General features: G+C 37.6%; 1 non-coding gene across 1 annotated transcript; it reads right to left on the reverse strand.

Moving 5' to 3' along the window:
* Positions 1-4,313: 4,313 nt before the first annotated feature.
* On the reverse strand, positions 4,314-4,420 carry LOC121211997 (small nucleolar RNA R71). Its single transcript, XR_005907210.1, has one exon. It is a non-coding gene; the product is annotated as a small nucleolar RNA R71 (small nucleolar RNA).
* Between the last annotated feature and the right edge of the window lie 3,980 nt (positions 4,421-8,400).

Raw genomic sequence — 8,400 nt, forward strand, 5'->3', positions numbered from 1 at the left:
TGCACACGAGCGTGCCACACGAGTGTGTTCCTGCCGAGCCTAAGTTTAATCCAATTTAGAAAAGGCCAATTTTGAGGGTTCTTAGGCATTATAAAGCCTATAAATACACCCTAGAGGAGGAGGAAAAGGACACACACAGACGAGGAAGCAGGGAACTGCTCAAGGAAAGCTGATTGATCCATCTCAGAAGCCGGATTCATCATCAAGACTGAAGATCTCCCCCTAATTTCCCTTCAGGAGTTTAGGGTTTTTCTTTATGTTTTGTATTCATTATTCTTTTGAGATGTTTACCTTTTTAGTTATGAACTAAAACCCCTAAATACCTAAGGGGGATGAAACCTAAGACAGATCTTGTTATTATTATCTGAATTGTATGATAAATATTTGACTTGTTCTTAATTATGTGTTCTTAATTCTTGTCTTGATATTCCAAGATATTGATTCAAGTTAAGCTCTTAATTAGAGGAGGAATAGACCCTATCTAAGAGTACATTTTTCATAATTAAGCGGAGTTGATTGTGCGCCTAGAGATAGGGTGACAAGATTTTGCTGGATTAGGGTGAAACCTAATAAGGGGATCCATAAATTGAGTTAATGCAACCCTAGGAAGTTAATTAGAAAGAGATTTCAATTATTCAACCTAGGGTTACACGTTGTTAGTCTCGAGAAGGATAATAATATAACTTAAGAATTTCTACAGATCAAGTCAAATGAATAAATCGTCCGATTCAGAGTCAAATAACAAGTGAAGTCTAGGTGGATTTTTCCTTAGGTATTGTCTTAATTCAATCGTTTTTCCAAAAGAAATTCCCCAATTCTATTTTCTGTAAATTCTTAGTTTAGTTAATTAGTTAGTTAAAACAAACCCCATTATTCTTAGGCTAGATAATAAAAAGACAGTCATTACTAGTACTTTTAGTTCTTTTGGGTTCGATAATCCTGTCTTGCTAAAGCTATACTACTGTTCAATAGGTACACTTGCCTTCATCGTGATAATAGTTAGTTTCAAGAACGATTCATTATAAATATTTAAAACCTGTCACGAATATCACGTATCAGTGTCACAGACGGTTGAGATACACACCCGTGTGAAAAAAGAGAGGCTATTTCCAAGCTTTATTTCTCACCCAAACAAGTTTTCCACCTACATTAACACTTAACCATATTTCTAATCCAATATAAAAAATTTGAATCAAACTAAAAACAATTCTTATGCATGACATATCAACTCATATATTCAATTATCCAAACTTACCAAAACCACCATACACACATATAGGCATATTTTACCAAATTTACACTATCTTAAAACCAATCTTCAACATGCCTATATGAATTTCATCATTTATCCATTTCAATCACACATCATCATATTAAGGCCACTATTTACCTACCAATTACAAGCCATACCAATGGCTAATTTCAACCAAACACATACATTCCATTTTTCACCACTTTTAGCCTATACATGCCATCATAACCAAAAATTTAATTTACTATTTATACCAAAATGAACTGATGGATAATGTGCGATATCTCCGCCAAGCCTCCAACCCAACAAGCTTTCGAAGTAATATAAAATAGAGGAAATAAAACAGAGTAAGCTTTAAAGCTTAGAAAGTTTATGTAACGGGAATCTGACTTACCATTCATTTACATTTAAGGTAAGCATACTAAATACATCCAAAGCAAATTGGCCACTTGCCTAAACACATATCCTTATCAAGCATGCTAGTCATGTAATTCACATGAATATCAAGAAACATGTATGAGCTCATCAATATTCAATTTCCACATACATGTATTTATCATTTCAAATATCCATGAACATGTAGATATCATATCTTTGTATTTCAAGTATTTCTCATAGTAATTCATCTCGAATTCATATCATCTCATGTCAGAACTTTACCCATTGAATCATTTAAAATATCGATGGATACAAGGGTAGTACACTTAAAGTGTACAAATTAGAGATCTGTCAATTCATATTCGAGGGGTGCTCATTAAAGTACATAAACGGGAAGCTCTCTCTCGAGCCATATAATAGGAAGCTCATGTGAGCCATGTAACGGGAACCTTATCCAGGCTGTATAACGGGAAGCTCATAAGAGTCATAATCAGAAAGCTCATGTGAGCCAATAATAGGTAGCTCCAAAGAGCCATTAATTGGGAAGCTCCGAATAGCCATATATCAAGAAGTTCAAATGAGCCATATCGGGAAGCTCAGGACAACCATTAATCAGAAAGCTCACAATGAACCTTTAATCAGGAAGCTCATAAAAAGCCATATGATGGGTGATAAACTGTAACTTATACATATTTCTATCCCATGCTTAGCACATTTTTGGATGATTTTTCCTTAAAATTGGTGAATTCGATGCTCCTAATGCCTTAATCTCATGTTTTATACTTAGGTGAGCATAGAAGAGTGAAAGAAACGAGAAACAGGCCAAAAATAGAGAAACTAGGCCAACGTACGAAATCAACACGACCTGGACTTCCTCACATGGGCAGACCACACGGCCGTGTCCCTTTGGAAAGGTCAAATCATGATTTACATGGGTAGATCACACGCCCGTGCCCATTTAACAGCCTTGACCATGGCCTTAAGCAATCGGACACGGGCGTGGCACACGGGTGTGTCCCTGCCAAGCCCAAGTTTAGTCCAATTCAGAAAAGGCTAATTTTGAGGGCTCTTAGGCATTCCAAAGCCTATTTAAACACCTGAAAAGGCACTTAGATGGGGGACAAAGAGGATGAAGCAAGGAATTGCTCAAGGAAAGCTGATCGATCCATCTCAGAAGCCAGATTCACCATCAAGACTGAAGATCTCCCTTCAAATTCCCTCAGGAGTTTTGGGTTTTCTTATGTTTTGTTATTTTTATTCTTTTGAGATGTTTTCTTTCATTAATATGAACTAAAACCCCTAAATACCTAAGGGGGATGAAACCTAAGATGGATCTTGTTATTATTATCTGAATTGTATGATAAATATTTAACTTGTTCTTAATTATGTGTTCTTAATTCTTGTTTTGATATTCCAGGATATTAATTCAAGTTAAGCTCTTATTCAAAGGAGGAATAGACCCTGTTTAAGAGTAAATTTTTCATAATTAAGCGGAGTTGGTTGCCCGCCCAGAGATAGGGTGACAAGATTTTGCCGAACCTAATAAGGTGATCCATAGATCAAGTTAATATAACTTAGGGATCTCTACAGAACAAGTTGAAAGAATTAATTGTCCGATTCAGAGTCAAATAACAAGTGAAGTCTAGGTGGATTTTTCCTTAAGTATTATCTTAATCAATCGAGTTTTCCAAAAATTATTTTCCCCAAATTTCTTTTATGTGATTTCTTAGTTTAGTTAATTAGTTAGATAAACAAAACCCTTTTATTTTTTAGGCTAGATAATAAAAAGAAAGTTGATACTAGTACTTTTAGTTCCTTTGGGTTCAATAATCCAGTCTTGCTAAAGCTATACTACTGTTCGATAGGTACACTTGCCTTCATCGTGATAATAGTTAGTTTCAAGAACGATTCATTATAAATATTTAAAACCTGTCATGAATATCACATATCAAGTTTTTGGCGCCATTACCGGGGAGCTAAGATATTAGGAACACTCGATTTTTATTACTTTGGCCATTTACTTTTACTGTAATTTAAATTTATTTCTAATTTTTATTACTAATTCTTCTTTTTCCCTTTTTCTGGTATGTTCTTATAGTTTATGACTAGAAGAAACCCGTCAGGACCATTACTTTTTGATAGTGAGATCGATCGAACAGTTTGCAGAAACCAAAGAGAAATAAGGTGAAGCTTAAGATACATAGCGGACGAGCAAGAGGACGATATTCAAACCACAACCAGGAAGATGGCTGAAAATCAGGAAAACCTGATACTTCCTGCGATTGCTGTTAATCCAGTAAATCAGAATCCTGCTTCGCGCACTATGTATGATTATGCTAAACCTTCTTTAATAGGAACTGACTCAAGCATAGTTAGACTTGCTGTCGCTGCAAATACTTTTGAACTGAAACCTAACACAATTCAAATGATACAGCAATTTGTTCAGTTTGATGGTTTGCAGGATCAAGATCCCAACGCTCACTTAGAAAACTTCTTAGAACTATGTGATATATTTAAAATTAATGGTGTTTCTTATGACGCCATTCTCCTTCGGTTATTCCCTTTTTCATTGAGAAACAAAGCTAAATAGTGGTTGAATTCGTTATCGCGAGGGTCAATCACTACTTGGGAACAAATGACTGAAAAGTTTTTATTAAAATATTTTTCGCCAGCTAAAACTGCTAAATTACGTAATGATATCTCTTCTTTTGCATAGATGGATTTAGAAACACTCTACGATGCATGGGAGTGATATAAGGACCTTTTGCGAAGATGCCCTCACCATGGGCTACCACTCTGGCTACAGGTTCAAACTTTTCATAATGCCCTGAATCCTTCGACTCAACAAATGGTTGACACAGCTGTTGGAGAATACATCAATAATAAAACACCTGAAGATGCCTATGAATTTATAGAGGAGATGTCACTGAATAACTATCAGTGGCAAGTCATGAGAACAAAGCCAACAAAAATAGCCGGTGTTTATAACGTCGATTCAGTCACCATGCTCTCTAATCAGGTAGAACACTTGAATAAGAAAATTGATGGTTTTCTTAGTTCTTCACAGGTTCACCCAGTAATGCAATGCGAAGCAAATGGAGGTGGATCGAGCAGTTCAGAATACCTACCTTATGGCCACAACATGGAGAACAAGCAGTTAAATTACATGGGTAACAATCCTCGATCCCAAAACAATCCTTATAGCAATACTTACAATGTAGGTTGGAGGAATCGCCCAAATTTTTCATGGGGAGGCCAAGGAAATCAGAAACCACCACCCCCTCCAGGCTTTCAGCAACCACCATACCAGCAGGAGAAAAAGCCGAACCTTAAGGAGATGCTAACCGAATTCATCTCGGTGTCAGAGACTCATTTTTAGAATATCGAGACGACACTTAAAAATCAACAAGCATCAATCTAGGGGCTCGAAACTCAGATTGGACAGCTCGCCAAGTTAATTTCTGAACGACCACAAGGTAGCCTACCAAGCAACACTGAATCTAACCCAAGGGAGAAACTCAACGCAATTGCCATTCATGATGAGGAAGGGTTAGTGGAAAAACCAGGGTCAGAACCGGTGGTAAGCAAAGGTAAGAATGAGGTAGGCCAAAACAAACAAAAATTAGTAAGTACAGAATATAAACCTCGTGTGTTATACCCCAATACGACAAGGAAAGACCGCTCAGAAGAACAATTTGGTAAATTCCTTAAACTTTTAAAGAAACTACATATTAACCTACCGTTTATTGAAGCACTTTCGTAGATGCCGAACGCAGTCAAATTTTTAAAGGAGCTTCTAGCAAATAAACGAAAGTTAGATGAAAGGTCACATGTGGAGCTGAACGCGGTTTACTTAGCCATTCTTCAGAATAAGCTACCCAACAAACTAAAAGATCCAGGGAGTTTTACGATTCCTTGTTTAATTGGTAGTTTAGATATTAATAATGCGTTGGCTGATCTAGGGGCGAGTATCAATTTTATGCTGTACAAATTGTTTAAACAACTAAGTCTAGGGAAACCTAAACAAACTAGGATGAGCATTCAATTAGCAAATAAAACTGTCAGATTTCCTAGGGGTATTATTGAAGACGTACTCGTTAAAATTGATAAATTTATATTCCCAGTTGATTTTGTTGTTTTAGACATAGAAGAGGATAGTAACGTTCCTTTAATTTTGGGAAGGACCTTTTTAGCAACTACTAGAACAATTATTGATGTTGGCATAGGTGAACTCACACTTTGTGCAGGAGACGAAACAATCAACCTTCAAGCTCGCAACCCGAACAACACATCAAAAATTGAAGGTGATTGTACAAATTGTTCTACTAAGACTGATCATACAGTGCAACCTATTTTGCAGGAAATAAGCTCGAAGGACACACATTAGCCATGTTCAATCCATAAGAAAGAATCTACCCTTGAAGAACGAAGGTTACGGATCGAGGAGTTAGATGAATGGCTGACATTTAAACCGAGGAAACACAATAAATCAAAACTAAGCCAGAATGAGCTCAATGCCTCACCAAATCAACTTCAAGTTGGAGACAAAGTACTACTAGATGCAGTAGATCCTCGAATTGCCACTTCTGAACCGAATGAAGAAACCCCTCTTATGGTAACTAGCATTTTTCCATACGGTACAGTCGAGGTAAATCACCCCAAATTCAACACGTTCAAGGTAAATAGTATTCATCTTAAACCTTATGTTGATAAAATTTATAGCAGGGATGAGGAGTGTAAACTCCTCGAACCACCATGATCATACACCAGAGAGGTAAGTCGAGCTTATACTATAAATAAGCGCTTCTCAGGAGGCAACCTGAGCACTAACAATATTAATTTCTTTAAATTTTAGTTTTAACATCTAACATACTAACCGACTCATGGAACGCAGGCTTTCTAAAGCACACACGGCCAGGCACACAGGCTTGCCTTAGGCCGTGTGAAAATAGGGTGAAATTTTCCCTAACACGGGATGCGATAAGCAGCCACGGCCGTGCGTTAGGACCGTGGGCGAACCTGCCAAAACAACACGGGCGTGCGACATGCTCGTGTTGTGACAGCCCAAAGTTGACCCTAGTCGGGAAGTGGCTTCGGGACCGCTAAACCGAGTCACCAAAATGTTTGAATGTGATACTTATTGTCTAGAATATGTAATTAAGAATGTGTGAAAATTTCAAGCTTCAATTTGGTTGATTTCATGTGAATTTAGTCAATAGGACTTATGTGAGAAAATTCTAAAATGTGATAGGTCAATGTGTGAGGACCTATTAGTGCATGTGGACAAAGGGGGACTTGCATGTCAAATTCCCCCCCTAATGAGTAGTGGCCGGCCATGACAAAGAATGATGGGCAAAACATGTCATGAAACATGTTTTGTTAGTGGAAGAATAAAATAAGAAGTATGGGTAATAAAGAAATGGAAACAAAAGAAAAAAAAATGTGTGTGTAGTGTTTGTTCCCCCCATTGCCGTGAGCTCAAGAGAAGAGAGGAGAAAAGTTTGTGTTCATCCTTTCTCACCTCCATTTTTAGCCTAAATTAGAAAGAAAAAAACAAAGAAAAAAAATTTCTCATCCTTTGGTTCATCCTTGGCCAAAAATTTTAAGGAGGAAAGAAGAAGAAAGGTGAAGAGATTCGGCCATGCATGTAGCTAGGCTAAGGTATGTTTGATGATGTTTCATGAGATGCATGCATGATTTAGTGGTTAGCTTGAGTTCTACCTAGCCCATGGTCTAAATCTTGCTATGTGATGGAAATGGCACTCGACCATGGATGCATCATTCTTGGTTGATGTTTGATGTTGTGGTGATGAGGTATGAGGATGAGTTAAGATTCGGCCTAGGTGGAGGTTGTGTTAATGCCATTGCATGCAAAATATGAAGCTTGTTAATGATGCATGTGATGATGGCTTGATGATTCTTGAACCTCCTTTTTAGCATTTTTGTGTGAGCACATATGTGCATTGGTTGCTAAAGGGAGAAGAATCGGCTAGCAAGATGTGTGCTAAGGCCGAATGTAACTTTGCATGTTGATGAGCAATGCATGTGTTAAATCGATGAAAAGGGGGAGGATGCTTTACTAGTGGGTATATGTGTGTATTAAATGTTGAAATCGACCCCAAAAATGGACATGCATATTCGGCCAAGGGGAAAGAAATTAGCTAATATGTTGTGTTGATGCATGATTTTTGCATGTATGAGACTTTAATGTCTAATGTATGAATATGGGCTAAGTGCCTTGTGTTCATCTTTTGATGCCTAAATGATGAAATCAATTTATTTGTTTGATTAAGCTCAAGAGCAAAGGGGAAATAAATCCGATAAAGGGAAGGAAAAAGTGGTCGAATAGTTAGCGGGATCGTTCGACAACACCCGAGGTAAGTTCTTGAGTAAGAGAGCTTAAATTTCGATGTGATTAAATCATGCTCTATGGGTGGCTATTGAGCCGAATGTGCAAGGACAATATGTGCCTCGTGTTTGAGCTTCGTAATCGAAAATGAAATATGAATGTGCCATGAATTATTGTTAGATGTGCATGATTAATTGAATGCTGTCCGGGCTAAGTCCCGAAGGCTTTGTGCTAAGTGAATATATCCGGATTAAGATCCGAAGGCCTTTGTGCGAGATACTAAATCCGGGTTAAGTCCCGAAGGCATTCATGCGAGTTGTTAAATCCGGGTTAAGTCCCGAAGGCATTCGTGCGAGTTGTTAAATCCGGGTTAAGTCCCGAAGGCATTCGTGCGAGTTGTTAAATCCGGGTTAAGTCCCGA

The sequence above is a fragment of the Gossypium hirsutum genome, chromosome A12 (genome assembly GCF_007990345.1).
Source record: "Gossypium hirsutum isolate 1008001.06 chromosome A12, Gossypium_hirsutum_v2.1, whole genome shotgun sequence".
Taxonomy (NCBI): Eukaryota; Viridiplantae; Streptophyta; class Magnoliopsida; order Malvales; family Malvaceae; genus Gossypium; species Gossypium hirsutum.